This window comes from Elephas maximus, chromosome 24, assembly GCF_024166365.1.
Source record: "Elephas maximus indicus isolate mEleMax1 chromosome 24, mEleMax1 primary haplotype, whole genome shotgun sequence".
Lineage (NCBI taxonomy): Eukaryota > Metazoa > Chordata > Mammalia > Proboscidea > Elephantidae > Elephas > Elephas maximus.
In genome coordinates this window covers 24,454,635-24,467,223 of record NC_064842.1, presented here as the reverse complement: position 1 = coordinate 24,467,223, position 12,589 = coordinate 24,454,635, and the positions used below count along the sequence as shown (strand labels likewise).

General features: G+C 37.9%; 1 protein-coding gene across 13 annotated transcripts in view; it reads left to right on the top strand.

The window, feature by feature from the left end:
• CHRM3 (cholinergic receptor muscarinic 3) overlaps positions 1-12,589 on the top strand; it is a 552,731-nt gene that overhangs the window by 277,912 nt on the left and 262,230 nt on the right. For 11 of the 13 annotated variants that reach the window (XR_007515294.1, XR_007515293.1, XR_007515291.1 and 8 more), the window contains exon 4: positions 3,193-3,295. The exons of 1 other annotated variant lie outside the window; for it this stretch is intronic. The gene's annotated coding sequence lies outside the window, so the exon portion shown is untranslated. Of the gene's footprint in view, positions 1-3,192; positions 3,296-6,827; positions 6,899-12,589 lie in introns of all 13 variants that reach the window. One more of the 13 variants, XM_049868504.1, reaches the window with a different exon arrangement.

The window sequence follows — 12,589 nt, the reverse complement described above, 5'->3', positions numbered from 1 at the left end:
ACCTACCAAGCCCCCGCCCCTGACTTTTTGCGTGGATTATCCATTTAAGTTCTTTAGGTATACAGTTTTCCAGGGCCTGTTCTCACTCCAGCTTTTAGGTCCCGTAAGTGCCAAGTGTCGCCTTTCTCTTCACCAGGCTCTAGAGACCTGATCTCTATCTTGGCAGCAAGTGTTGAATTAGATTGCAAATCACTAGGTCAGATCTATTGGACTTCATGAATTATCTCAAGTGTTCACACAACCAAATGGAAAACACACTCAAAATAATTATTTTTCCTGAATGCCTGCTGTAGAACTTCTGTGCATAGTCCAATTTCTCTTTTAAATGTTTTATCCAAGTTTTCTCCCATGAGATTTCTCAATGACATTTCAATTTGTTTATGTGCTTCTTTGTTTTGGTTTGAGAAAGTGCCTTGGCTGAATCTTCTGGCTGTTGCTCCCTCCACAAAAAGAGGCTTACTTACTATGGTAATGAGTATAGTTTGTCAAGCCATTGTAAGAAAAGATAATTGCCACAAGTTGCATATCTGGATGGTAATATCATTCGGATTTTGTCTGTCTTATACCTGGTGTCTGTTGTCTAGGCTTTATTGCTCATCAGTTGCCTGAAATTGGTTTCTGTCTTAAGGCTCGTGTAGCAGGAACTGCCGTTTTAAGCCATCGTTCTTCTTCAAAGCCCAAATAGTTCTAATATATTATAAGGTATCTGAAAGCTTAGAACAGGCATACAGTTTCTCAATTGGAAAAGCATTTGAAAATATTTATTTCTGCCTTCTTTCATGAGGGCAAGGCAATTTGAAGGTTATCAAAAGATATTCCAGTCCCTCACCTTCATGATGAGAAAGTAGACTGAGTAAAAATTATTCTAAACAGTTCCACTTAGGAACTTAAAATAGAAAACAGGGAGGGGAAAGTAAGAAGAAGAAGGGGGAAAAATCCTTTGCAATCTTTCCTGGCCTCAGCAACTATATACCTGATCTGATAAATCTCACAGGCTCCTTTAGTTTTTGGTTTTTTTTTTTCTTTCCTTACTTAAGCCTTCCCTTTGTGTGTCAAAGACAAGGTGTATTCATTTTTGCAATATTAAACCTGCTCTTCCCTATCTCCATGCTTGCTCTCCCCCTTTTCACAAGCTACAGATGAGTGCTGGACTCCTTTTCCATCTGAATAGACATTACAATCCTGGCTTCTTACCCACATCAAAGCCCCTTATCCCCACACTATGCCAGCAAAGTTATTAAAAGACTGGAGATTTCAGAGGCGAAAGCCACCAGGCATGAGAGAAGCTCATACGAAACAATTAAGTCCACAGGGGATATTTGAGCATCATAGCTGAATTTAGACAGAAGGACCATTTTTTCCGCTGTGGCTGGACAGTTCGCAATAGTCTGCCGTGTGTGCGATGGGGCTATGCAGAGCAGTCTATTATGGAAAATATCAAAAACTCATAAGGTAAAAATATATGGACCTAGTTATAGTCTTGCATCTCAACCCATGCTTGCATTCCTGTAGTTGTAAATAGGAAGGATGATAGAGCGCCCGGAGCCCACACTACGGCACACAGCAGCAAAGGACGGTGAAATAGGATGCTGGTTGGAATGGCCACATCATATTCGTCTTTGTACCACACACACTTCTAGAATTCTGAAGTCACTGCACTCCTTCTAGTAGTTTTGTGAAAGAGAACAGGCCCTTAGCTTTAACCTCTAGCCCCACTCTGCATGAACTCACTTTAGGATCTGGGGCAAGTCCCTTAGCCTCAGTTTCCCCCAAGACATGGTGGAGGTCATGTTACACTGTCCTTCCTCACAGAGAGATTGTGAAGCCAGAATGAGATAAAGCATCTACAGGATTTTGAAAAGAGTTTCAAACTCCATAAAAATATTGGGATAGGTGCTTTTGATTGTACAGTTAGACTGATTTACAGTAATTGACGTCTGTAAGAAAATTTTCTGCCATTTTGTCTGGGCGTGTTCTGTAACCTTCACATTATTGTAATCCCTGTTAAGGTGGCTTTTTGAACATGTTATTCTCCCTCACGTGCAGCTTCCTGCACCTGAATGTGCTACCTGAATATCGTCCTTTCTCCCGTCCCCATCTCCCCTTGTCTGTCACTGTCCTACTCAACACTGAAGATTCAGCTTAAGATCCTCTACTCTGTGATGCCAATTTCTATACCCCCTGTATACTGTAGGCATGGGGGCAGTGATGGTTCTGTGGTAGAATTCACGCCTTCCATGTGGGAGACCCGGGTTTGATTCCCGGCCAATGTACTCCATGTGCAGCCACCATCTGCCTGTCTGTGGAGGTTTGCGTGTTACTGTGCTGCTGTAAGATTTCAGTGGAGCTTCCAGACTAGGAAGAAAGGCCTGGTGGCCTCCTTCTAAAAATCAGCTAAGGAAAAGCCTATGGATTCTAAGGGTATCACCTTCATCGAACCATGGGACTGACACAGGACCAGGCAGCGTTTCGTTCTGCTGTGTGTGGGGTTGCCTTTAGTCGGGGGCTGAGTCCACAGCAACTAAAAACAACAACATGCTGGAGACAGGCAATTATTTAGTACTCAACACCCTGTATTGGGACAATCTGTACCCAGGCTGGCCTGTCCAATTAACTAGACTTGGGCTTTCTGAGGGCAGGTCCAAGTCCTACTCACCTTTGTAACCCAATACCTGGTCCATGTTATTTGCTCAATAGGTACTGAGTCAATGAATGAGTGCGCGTCAAATGTTTGTTGCCATAAAATAAGAAATTAAATCAGTAGATGAATGAGATTCTTAAATTATTTGCTATAAAACTTGTGAGGTAAACTCACGTTTAGAATCTTTATATATGCAACATAAACATATGTACATTATGCGCACATGTTGGGGGGAAGCTTTTAAAGTACTGGAAGTCTCAAGCTGAAAGTGTAGGACCACATGCCATGTGTATGGAGAGGCAGGTTTGGCAAACTCGGTATTTCCCCTGTAATGGCTGTGGACCACTCCTTCAGCAGGATGTTAACACACATTGTAGAATAAAAGAGTTTCTTAATGAAGTTCACTTGGAAAGTCCTGGGATAAATCTCTGTTTATGAAACCTATCATTTAATCAGAGATACGTCTCACAGTTTAGTGACCCAAGTATCCTTCTTGCTCTTTTATCTTGCTTTAGATTAATTTTCTCTCCTCTTATTTGTTTGATTTTCAGCTTTCGCTGTGATATGACACTTGCTTTACTTCTACAAATAAAATTCAGCACACAGCACAGTCCTTGACACATTGGATTGGTTTGATGATCCTACCTGGAACAGGTACGTGAAACCTACAGCATACGCTTACCAACCTTTTTGTATCATGCCTATGGGAATAAATCCACTTTCGTTGTTGTTTTCCAAGAATGGAATTTGTTCTGTGGCGTTAAACTCGTGTGCCAGATACGCTGCAGTTTGCCTCTTCTACTTAGTAAGAAATACGGGCTCATATTATGATGTCAGGGACTCCTGCAAACCTTTTCATTTTCTGCGTCACTTGTGAATGTGGCCTTTCCAGGGGAGGCAGCAACCCTGTGCTCATGTTTCTGAAAATAACAAGATCTGTCTACAACGCTACAGAAGTCAAATATATGAAATATGATTGGTACCCTAGTATGTTTCTAAGTGTAGTGTCTGTGGTTTACAATTCTTACAGAAAGAAATTCGACTTTTTTTTTTTCCCCCCAGAAATTAGTCCATGCTTAGGCAAAACTGAGTACTAAATTATGGGCTAAAGGACTACTCCAGTGGGTTAACTAGTGACCCCTTGATCTTTAAGGTTTTGTGACAATTACTACCTTGGTGTATCATGAGATAAACGTGACCCAAAAACAAAAAATACAGTTCTTTGACAGTTTTATTTTTCCAGGACTTATGAATGAATCCCCTTGAAGGGAATATTCCAGAATTACACTTTCATACTAATATATGCCTCGTAGCTCTTGAGTTAGTCCAATTCAGCTTGTACGTGGATGAGCACTGTATGTAGACATGATATACCTATCACTATACCTGAGTGGTACAAATGGTTAACACACTGTGCTGCTAACCAACAGGTTGAAGATATGAGTCCACTCAGAGGTGCCTCAGAATAAAAGTCCCGGTAGTCTGCTTCCAAAAGGCCAGTCATTGAAAACTCTGTGGAACACAGCTCTACTCTGACATGTGTGGAGTTGCCATGAGTCAGAACTGACTCAATGGAAACTGGTTTATACTCATTACATATTATATATACATACATATATATGTTATATACATTATGTACATATTCTATACATATGTATATACATATATGTATATACATATATAAATATGTTAGTGTGTGTGTATGTATATTATATATGATGTGCCGTGACTAAGGAGTACTTCATGACTTGTTTGTATTCAACTTTTTAAATATAATTAGGAATATAGCAAGCTTGTTGAAATGTTGGTACATATTTAGAGAAGTACCTCATCTATATAAATTTTATTTTCAAATGTGAAGTTCTCTAAGACCTCTCCTTCCCTTCCTCTTCCCCCCTAAAAAAAGAGTGCAGAAAACCACGCTTGGGAAGTTGCACAGCTTTGAGACTTAACTAGGTGTGAGCTCAAGACCCAGCTCTACTACATATTAGCCATGACCTTGAGAAAGTTTTGTACTGCTTGGAAGTGTGTTATTATTTAATTTCAACATAAAGGAAGGAAGGGAGTGAGTAAGGAAGGGACAAAGGGAGGAAGAAAGGAAGGGAGGGAGGAGATAAATCCACAATTGCAATGCCCCAAGTGCTCCAGGTTGCCTTTATTGTTAACATGAGGTATTAATAGATGTGTTTCCAGGGGTCACCAATGAATTTCTCTCCTACATTCTTTCAGAGTTGGAAATCTATAATTAGACTTTAACGTCCCTGATTTAAAGCAGAAGTTATAAATGACTTCCTACATGCTGCATCTATCTTTGTTTTGTTTTTGTTTTCTTGGCCTAAGCAGAACTGATACGCATGGTGTTAAAAAAAAATTATATATATATATATATAATTATCACCCAGTCAATTCTGACTCATAGCGACCCTATGGGGCAGAGTAGAACTGCCCCATAGGGCTTCCAAGGCTGTGATCTTTATGGAGGCAGACTGCCACATCTTTCTCCTGTGGAGTAGCTGGTGGATTCGAACACCCTGGCCTTTCAGTTAGCAGCTAAGCACTTAACCCCTGTGCCACGAGGGATCCTTTTATATGTATGTGTGTGTATGTGTGTATACAAACATATATGCACATACATATATATAAAAGATAAAAAAAATTAAAAAACCATTGCCGTCGAGTCGATTCCAATTCATAGTGACCCTATAGGACAGAGTAGAACTGCCCCATAGGGTTTCCAAGGAGCGCCTAATGGATTCAAACTGCTGACCTTTTGGTTAGCAGCCATGGCTCTTAACCACTAGCCTACCAGGATTTCCATATACAACATAGACAAATTAAAAAAATAGGGAGATCTCACATAGAAATTTGGTTCCCAGTCTTCTCTTTCTCCATCAATATCACTGTAATTAAATGAGTTCCTCAAACCAGGTATGTGTCCCTCTTCTTTACCACTCCACATCCAGCCCGTCCAGTCCTCTGGAGCATCTCTCTCACACAGTGGTCCTCAGCTTTCACTGAAAAAGATACTGATGCTCAGGGTTTCCCCTGGAAAATTAAGTCAGCACTTCTGAGGTTGTTGCTCAGGTGCCAGAACGTTTTTTAAGCTCCTCAGTTGTTTCGAATAAGCAGTCAAGGTTTAGAACCACTGCTGTAATATCTTTATTTCTCTCTGTCTCAACTGCGCTTGTCCTGGTCCTAATTATATTCATCGCTTTCTTTGCTCACCAGTCTTCCACCCAACCCAAAAAACCCACTGCCATCGAGTCGATTCTGATTCATAGCGACCCTACAGGACAGAGTAGAACTGCCCCATAGTGTTTCCAAGGAGCACCTGGCGTATTCGAACTGCTGAGCTCTTGGTTAGCAGCTGTAGCACTTAACCACTACGCCACCAGGGTTTCCTCAGTAGTCCCTAAGTCATCATCTCATTTCTGTTCTTGCCCCAATTCCAGCCATTCACCACTCAACAGCCAGAGCAATTGTTTATAAACAGAATATCAGGTCAATTCTCTGCTTAAACCTCTTCAATAATAATAGTAAGAACCGATAATGAACATTTATACATAGGCTGATATTAGAATCTGGGCTCAAGCTTTGTTGAATAATCAAGTCATTTAGGCATTAAGTTGAAAGAACAAATGGAGAATGAGCATGCGAGGCATAGATAGATGACGGTACCAAGGCAGTTTTACTCCATCCCCTTTCTGACTGTTGCACAACCTGACAGTTCCTTCTGATTTATCTGTTTCTCCAAACAATGACCCAGTGGTCAGACAACTTGTTGACTTTTCAAACAAGTTGTCCTGATTGCAGTTAACTATCAGGACCAAAGGGATTGTATACTTTGATAGTAAAACCATTATAAGATTAATTTTATTGCACAGCTGCCAAAGTTTATTATCACTACAGAGTTGCATTATTCACTGAGCAAAATAATTAATAGTGGCAGATGTCCAGGCAGGATAGCAGAATTAGTAGTAGAGAAGGGAGATTTTATAGCCAGGGTCTTTTCTTCTGCTACTTCAGCCATATAAAGGACCTTTCTTTTCACCAACAAATAAGGTAAATCCAGTGGTTTATTTGAACTGCTGTGAAAACATTTTTCTCCTAGTGACTATATAGATCTACTGTTCTAGCCACTGAAATCTCTCCTTTAGACTGATAACCACCTCATTTATAACTGTAGATGCTGTACTTCCCATTGAAATGAAGATGGGTCTCATCAGAAAGATTTCTTTAGAAAAGACACCCTTGGAGGTACAGTGATGTTATTTCACTCAGGTTTTAAAAAGAAATCAATACATGCAAACTGTGTGGAAGTTGATGGAAACTTGGATTCATATCGGCCCTGCCCCCCACCTAGTACATGATATAATCAATTTTCATTTCATACTAGAGACAAATTTTGTCTTCAATATAAAACCGAAATCCCTGGGTGGTACAAGAGGTTAAGTGCTAGACTATTTGCCAAAAGATTGGTAGTTCAAACTCACCCAGAGGTGCCTCAGAAGACATGTCTAGCTTTCTGCTTTTGACAAGTTACAACCTTGGAAACCCTGTGGAGCAGTTCTACTCTGCACACCTGAGGTCGCCATGGGTCAGAATCAGCCCTACAGCAAGCAACAGTGTTTCGCCATTTAGACTATAAAAATTCAAGGCTCTTTGCTTGAGAACATCATCAGTATGTGCGTGTGACATTCAAGTAGTTGAGACCAATAAAGAGGTTATAAACTCAGCTACCTAGGTATGAAATTAATGCCCGAGGCATAGCTAATTTCTTCATCAGTGAACTTAAATTGTGTCTGGGAACTAATTTACTCTGATAATATTCCTTAGCATAGCTATGCTAAATTTAAGAAAACAGTTGATCTATTAAATTTTCTCCTAAATTTTTTTTTTTTTTAAAGGAGAGGGGAAGAAAATAGAGACACATAAACACTGTGTCATCCCTAGAGGCACATAGAGAACAATGCATATTAATGAGATGCATTTTATATTTCCTTTTAGAATCAAGATAGACTGGCCCTGTGTTCAATTTTTTTTCATGATAAGTAAAGCTATAAGCTCATAGATTCTTTTCATTCCATGTAAGGAATTTCTTTAAAAGGATTCTGACAGCAGTGCCCCTTACATTTTAATGTTATACAGTAGTTCAAACAAAGCTTTTCAAATAATGTAAAGCCATTCTTCTAAATTCTCTGTACCCTTGAATAGCTGAGTTCAGGACAGAGGAAGATTAGAACCTCTATAAAAACCATCATATAACCACCACATGAAATAGCTATTGGAAGGGAAATTAATAGTGTCTAAATTTTTTTAAAATGAACCTTGGGTTAAGCGAACTTCACCTTGCGTTTTCTACTTTTCCTTTGTCATTAACTCCCTTTAATCCTTCAAACAGAATGTACGGTTGGTTAAGATTTGTTAAAAAATAATCTAATGTAAAAAAAAAAGTGTTTTGGTAACATCAAGCTGATTGTGAAAATTGGTATTATTTTGCATCAATATATCAGATGGCTCCCAAAAGATACATAATTGTAGACATTCACAATTACATCATACTTTTTCTTATCCCTGACATTTATCTTGTACCTTGTGTTTACTTTCTATAGTAATTATTTTGGGGCAAAAGACATATTCTTTCAGTATCCAAAAGAAAATTAAGCCAAACTCATTGCCTTCAAGTTGATTCTGACTCATGTAGACCCCATGTGTTACAGAGTAAAACTGTTCCATAGGGATTTCTTGGCTGTGATCTTTATGGAAGCAGATAACCAGGCCTTTCTCCTATGGTGCCACTGGGTGGGTTCAAACCACCAACCTTTAGGATAGTAGTCAAGCTCAAACTATTTGCTCCATCCAGGGACCTTTGAACCATAATCCAATCCAAACCAAACCAGTTGCCATCAAGTCAATTCTGGAAACCATATTAGACTTCAGTAAATATTTGTAGAATGAGTGGATGAATAATTCAAATGCATTTTTGTTTCAGACACAAGAAAATGAAATTATACAAAAGCTAGGGAACTGACTTAGCCAATAAACTTGATATGTGAAGTAATGAGCAATGAAAATGGTAATTCATCAGATCAGAGACTATATGTGGTATGCTCTGATGAACCAGAGAGATGGGCATCCTTTTTAAAGTTAAAGAAACAGCAAAGCTAATATTTCAGTTAGCAACTTATCCTGTTTATATTAAAATGTCAGCCATATTTTAATACAAACCGTTGAAGTCAGGATTTTATATACTGAACAATTACATAATTTGGCAGTTATGTAATAATATAGTTATCTTCCATTTGTGATATGATGTGGTCATCCTCCATTTTTTGCATAACAGTGATGTTCACGTAACGACCTTCTCATTGTAACTTAACCATGTCAATAAGTGAGGAGAGGGTATAATATAACTAAAGATAACTTTGATTACAAGTATTCTATAAATCAAGAGAATTTCTCAAGTTTACTTGACCATGAAAGTGCTCTTCTTCTTCACCATCGTTTCCATGTTTAAAGTTTTGTTTTCCTTGCCTTGTTAAGGATACTTTCTAGTCTAAAGACTCCTAATTGAGGAGCCTTACCTTTAACAACTTTTCTGTAGTCATGTGAATAAACATTAAGAGGTAAAATACTACAGAGTCACTGAAGAAACTAACTTGGTACAGGAACAATAATTGAATCATTTTTAATGATGTTTAGTCAGGTAATGTGTTACCTTAGTAAATTCCATGGGAAGTACTTGAACCGTTCCCATACCTCTGTTTACTTATGTATGAAATCTCTGACCTGTTATTGGCAAAGCTCAACCCAAATTGAAATGAAATGCTTTGCCTTGCTTCACTTTTGCATTTTAGAAAAAAATTAGATAAATCAAATGAATGTGGTGGTCGTATCAATATTAATATAAGAGCTTCACATATAAAATTATTTTCCTAGCAATTGTGAAATCATTCCACTTAGAAAGTAAATTGAGTTTCTTGGTATAACAATATATGATGCCTCAGGGAATAACTACTTCAAATATTTCTTATTCTTAAATCACATTCCCATATGGGGGAGGAATTTTAAAACAAACCAGTTTTCTTCATCAAAATATTAATACACCTACTCCTTACTTATCAACTATCTCATTGTCTGATATTTTACATTTACAAAAATAGTAAAAAATCAACTACCTGACTATTTTGTGCATTAACGAAGTATATTTGGCAGCACCAAATTCCAAGGTGCGAGGCAAGAGCAGTGCTGGTTGTGATGGGTAAGGTTATGGTCAGCTTGGCTAGGCCATAATTCTCAGTGTTTTTTCAGTTATGTAATGATGTAACTTGGCAGTTGTGTAGTGATGTATTTTGGCACTTACATTATTACGTAGCCATCCTCCGTTTTGCAGTATGATGTAGTCATCCTCTGTTTTGTGATAATGATGTAGTCATCCTTCATTTTTGCATAATGACCTGGTCTTTGGAAACTAACAGTGTCGATAAGTAAGGAATGGGTGTAATATGACTAAAGATAACTTTGATTACAAGTATTCTGTAATCAAGAACATTCCTCAAGTTTACTTGACCATGACAATGTCCAAACATATTTAATTTGGTTATTCATTTTATTGCTTTAAATATTTTCTTCCTCTACTATTTACCTGGGATAAAATGTATCTGTACCCTGCCTTATGACACAAAATATTTTAGATGAATTGCAACGAGGATGTAATACAATAATTACAAATTATTGTAACATCAGGACAGGACAAACATAAATAAAACTAGAAAGTCAAGGTACAAATCCCAACTAAGCAGACCCTAAGAAAAAACAACAAAAAAAAAACCTGTTGGTGATGAGTCAATTCAAACTCATAGCGACCGTACAGGACAGGATAGGACTGCCCCATAAGATTTCCAAGGAGCGGGTGATGGATTCAAACTGCCAGCCTTTTGGCTAGCAGCTGAGCTCATAACTGCTATGCCACCAGGGCTTCAAAACAGATCCTAGGGAATAACAATTGCTATTGTTGATTCCTCAGATTTACCTCTAAGCTTCCTGGCCCCTAATGCAAATTTAGTTTTACAATTCTGTTGTTTGGGGAAAAAAAAAAATCTTCAGGAAAAGCAAAGCTTGTCCTCGCGTTAAAATGTTCATTCTGTAATAGAAAGAAATTATATACCTGATAGGAACGGAGGGATAAAGAATACTGAGGATATAGTAGGATCACTGAACTCAGATTCAAGCATCAGTAGTAATGGGAATGAGACGTGGGCTATCCTGAAACATGAGTATCTATTACCAGCCACTTTTTATTTATATTTGCAATCATGTCTCGTCAGCTAACGGTTGAAAGAAACCCATTGAAGTCAGGATTTTATATATTGAATTCCACTAACCTTTCAACCTCCATGACCCAGAACCTCGATTTCATCTTCTGTTCTGTACTACAGTCAACATTAGATTTTAAATGATGTTGTATGGAATCAAATTGAAGCTATAGTTTTGAAATCGGTGTATAGGTTTTCATAAAAGTGGGGTTATTTTATTGTCTCAGATCCTATAGTTTATTTCATTTGAAATAAAATTGTTTAGCACTGTTTTTATTTATTGTATTGAGTACCACAAGATATATGCGTTTTTAATTTTGTTACTCTTTAAACTTTTGGGGAAAAAGGACATATGTGGATCTCTTTTTTAATTAAGACAGAGAATTGACAAAGAATAGAAAACTGCTATTAACTTCCTGAATATTATCAACTTGGAATAAGGCACAACTTTACGGCATGATCCTGTTTTTGAAGACTGCCCCAATTTTAAATCTTCTCTAAAATTCATTACAATGTGAAAATTGTTGTTATTATTTCTCACAAAAACATGGCACATAATTTGATCATTTTAAAAAGGACAAAAAAAAAAGAATTCTGTATTGTGTAAGCAACATGCTCTAAAATAAAAGGGTATAGGGATTCCCATGTATGAATTCTGGCTCCAAAATATTTAAGACTATTTTTAATATAGAAAAAGCAGTAGAGGCAGATGTTTAAAAAAAAGATGAGTCATGAATAAAACAGCCTTCTCGTCTTGGTAAATGGCTTGTATATTAATGTGTAGCTTATTTCTGGGTACTCTATTCAGACCTATAGAAACTGTTTTTAAAATGGTGACCAATAAGATCAAGTATAAGTGTCAAAGACCTCATATTCATACTCTTCTTCTGTTAGTTGACTATGACTTTGAACATATTCCTTAACTTCTGGTTCTAATACATTTGTTTCCTGTTCAGAATAAAGATAAAGAAATTTCAGAGCCACTCTCAAAGGTGTAAACAAAATGTCATCACGATTGTTCTGAAAGCTGTCCTTCTGGAACGTTTTTCCAAGTAACAGAATTTTAAAGCAAACTGATTGCTTGTACGAGCAAAGCAATGAACGTGATAGAGTTTCCCCTTTAATCTACTCAACTAGCTCACTTACAGTGCACTCCTGTGCCCTGTACACCAATCCGCACTTCATATTATCTAATTTAACATTCAGAGCATCCCTGTGAGATCGGTAATATCATTCTTACCTTACATAAAACAGAAAAAAATGTCACACGCACACAAAAAATGTCATGAATAATTCCTCATCTCCCTTCTAAGAAAGATAAACCATGATCACCAAGAGACCTTTTCCTTTCCGAATACAAAGCCAGTATCTCTGTGTCTGTGGTTCTCACCCAGGGGTGATTTTGCCCTCCAGGGGACATTTGGCAATGTCTAGAGTCATGTTTGGTTGTCACAGTTGAAGGAGAGTGTACTGGCATCTAGTGGGTAGAGACCAAAGGTGCACAGGATAGCTCTGTACAGTAAAGAATTATCCAGCCCAAGATGTCTATAGTGCCAAGGTTGAGAAACCGTGCTCTAAATAATTGCATTGTGGGAAATATTGAGTAATGGGTGAAAGGGTACAAATGTGAGTA